Source organism: Canis lupus, chromosome 28, assembly GCF_011100685.1.
Source record: "Canis lupus familiaris isolate Mischka breed German Shepherd chromosome 28, alternate assembly UU_Cfam_GSD_1.0, whole genome shotgun sequence".
Taxonomy (NCBI): Eukaryota; Metazoa; Chordata; class Mammalia; order Carnivora; family Canidae; genus Canis; species Canis lupus.
Window position 1 is genome coordinate 32,986,936 of NC_049249.1, and position 3,614 is coordinate 32,990,549.

The window sequence follows — 3,614 nt, forward strand, 5'->3', positions numbered from 1 at the left end:
CCTCCAGAACTGTAGGAGAATAAACTCTGGACTCAACCCTAATACCTGCTGGGTCCTAGCTGGACACCAGGCAGGTGTCTGAGCCTCAGTTTCCTCCCCTGTGCGATAGGAATGGAGCCAATCCCATCCCGCCCACCTGCACCTAGTTCTCTGAGGCCCAGACAGCTCTGCAAGGGCCTCAGAGGTTCACATGCACGTTGGGGCCCCGGCAACAGCCCAGCCACACCTGGGAGCAGCAGCAGCAGAGCACCAGCTCCCACCTGGACTTTCCCCCTGGCTGTACCCAGGGGATGCCCTGGGGTACACTGGTCTGGAAAGGCCCTGCTACCTACGAAATGTCGCTAAGGCTGTGTTTTGCTTCCCAGAGGCCCGGGCCTCCTTGAATGGCCTGTCCCCCTGATCCCACCCCCCAGGGATGAGCAGCACTGCCGTCCCAGCCAAGAGCTTGATTCAGAGGAGGGATTGCGCTCCCCAGCCACTGCTCACCGCCAGCCCTAGGGGCTACTGGGCCAGGAAACATGTGGGGTTTGCCACCGGCGAAGGAAACCCTAACTATGGACACGCCTGTGCTCCCCTGCAGCAAACCCTCTTGGGGTCCTCTCCTGGCCCCAGTCACTCCTTCCTCCCAGGCCTCTCAAACTTGGAGCCCAGCCTCGCCCACATCATCCCTGCTCCCTTTCTTCTGTACACCGATCGCGGCCTGAAATTATGCATTTTTCCCCTTGTCCATGGTCTGTCTTTCCCTCTAGAAGGTAGGTGCATGCAGGACGCAGAGCTGTACCCACAGAGTCTGCGCAGAGAACCCCCTCCACAAAGAGTGAACGAGTGAATGGATGTGTGATTGAATAAAAACACTGCTGAGACCCAGAACAATCTTGCACAGACGGCGAGGAGGGGACTTCCCAATCGGGAGGAACCTCAGCTAGAAAGTGAAGTCCTTCTCTGAGCAGCAGGCCTGCCCCCATTCTTCTGCATTCAGCATTCATGGGGCTGATTTCTGGGGCCTCCTAGAGAGCTTTTCAGAAGCTGCCGGAGCAGAGCAGAGCCGTGAGGAAGGTTCCCTCTCTCTGATCCTGAGCTTGACATCCAAGGAGACAAGAGACCAACCAGATGCCACCGTGATGTGATGCAGGGCGGGTTACAATGATGGCTGTGCCTGGGGGTCAGACAGGACCGAGGGGGTGGTGGCTGGCGTGATGGATCCAGGCTGGGCATGATGGGTGCACTTCATTGATTTTTCCCAGTGTTTAAAGCAGAGAGCCCCAATGGCATGTTTCAAAGAAGCCCCAAAGGCTTCTTTCAAAAATTGGCACCCATATTTCAACCCATAATCTCACCATAACTGGTGGCACACTCTATGGTGGCACACTCGATGGTTGGCACACTCTAGGCTTCTGAGACTGGCTCTCCACAACTCACTCTGTCTTGGGCTCCCCACGGTCTCACCCACGTTCTAGGGGTAAAGGTGCCCCTGTCATTCCTTCCCAGCCTCTTTTTCCCTCGGTGGCATTTTAATCAGCTTGAACTGGAAGGAAATCTTCTCTTAATCACCCTCTGAAAATCTTTAATTGTTAAAATTTTTTTTCTTTGCTGCTTCAAGTTTCATTATTTTTAAACAATCCAATTTTACGGGCTTTGCATCCTTAATGTGACCTAATTGGGGGGGGGGTGTTTTGATGAAGAAGCAGTGGGCTACTTCATTCAGGAAATTTTGCCTTCCCAAGGAAGGGACTGCTGTGAGGATTTTCAGGGAGTCCTACATCATTACACTCTGTAATTACACACAGTTTTGCTAGGGGGCTGTGAAAATGCTCCGTTGCAAATAAAATTAAATTAAGCACAACCAGAACTGCTCAGAGAAGACACAAACCTTCCATAAGAACAATGAAATCGGCAGCTTCGGGGAACACCTTTACTACCTTCAGAGCTCCCTTTGGGGCGCTGGAGACTCCCCACCAGATTGCTGTCCCCTAAGAGACAATAGGAAAATTCACCTACTTGACTCCACATGAGTGCGTTGGGGTCAGGAAACCTGTATCTCAGTCCTGGCTCTGCTCCTTAGCCAGCAGGGTGGTCTCGGGTGAGTCATTTTTGTCCTGGGCTTTGGTTTCCTCGTCTGCCAAATTGGGATGCCACTAATTCAAGCCTCCCCAGGAGCTGAGAGAATCACCCAGGGGAACCGAGGGAAACCCACTTTACGAACTGGGAGGGGCAGACGCGCTACCCAGAGCCCCTGCCACCCCCACCACCCGCACCTGCCCCCACCCAGGGAAGGAAGAGGAGAACTGGCAGCCCGCTTGCCTGAGACTGCTGCCCATCCTGCCCTCTGACTGAGCACCCCAACACTCCTCTCCCGCTGCTCTCCAGGGCCCCAAGGTCAGGCATCCTGCCATCTGTCCTCACGCCCCATTTTCACTCTCCTAAGCTACCGCCTGCAGCCCTGTGAAACGGTTATTTCAGAAAGCCCAATGCATGGGGCGTAGAGCCACCGCCTGCACTTCCAGCCTCTCTGTCTTTACTTGAAGGCAAAATTCAGTCACATGATGGTCATTCACCGAAATCAACCATGTGCTTTCATCAGTGGCCTCAAAAATCACACGGGGTTAAATATTCATGTGCCTATCAACAGGGCCATTCAAAGAAAGGGGGGACACTGCAGACAGGCTGTGGCCTTCTTTGCCATCGGTGAGTGCCCACCCCCTGCCACCTAGAGTCAGCTGGAGCTGTGCTCACCTACCACCACCTGCAGGTTCTACAACCGGTCCAGTACCTTCCCCTGCTATACGTGCCGCTTGCCTGCTCTTTGGCATGAATAGGGTCAAGTCTGATTTGGGGAATGACGTGGCTTAGCAGAGATCCCTTCAGACGCCCCTCACTGGGACTGGGGGCCACCAGAGACAGTGAAGAAACACAAACCACAGTCCTACTGGACACTCTAGGGAGCCGTCCAGTTTCCAGAAATGCTGTTGTAGAAATATGACCACAGCCCAACAAAAGAAACCGAGAAAGGAGGAAGTTACTTTTCTGCACAGAAGGGGAGCTGGACCTGATGAGGACTCCGGGGTGAGGGTTTCTGCTGAGGGGCTTTGCTGCTTCACTTGGTCGGTGGGTGCCATTGTCAGCACTCTTCACCCCAGAAGCTGCGGCATTCTCCAATGGAGGGTTTGGTTCCCATATCCCTCAAGACAAAAGGCGCTATGGCAACTGGAAATGAGTGTTGTGATTAATCACACCTGACATCTAAAGGGTTTGCTGCTGAGGTCATCTGGCACTGTGGCAAAGCCCCGGGGCCCAAGAAGCAGCACCCCTACTTCCTAACTGGGGGGGGGACTGAGGGCATCACTGGCGTTTTAGAGCCTCAGTGTCCTTATCTCAAAAATGGGACCAGTGATCATTGTAATCACAGCAGCAGTAGTAGATCACCCAGCAGACACTAAATGTTCAATATAGTTTATTTGTGCTCAGAACTACTTTCACTTGTGTTAATCACATCTTATCCTCATGGTAACTATGTGAGTTTGTGACTATTATAACTATTTTACTGATGAGGAATTTAGGGCTCCAGGAGGTCTCCTGGCTGAGGTGTGATCACTGAGGGGGCAGGGGCGGAGCTG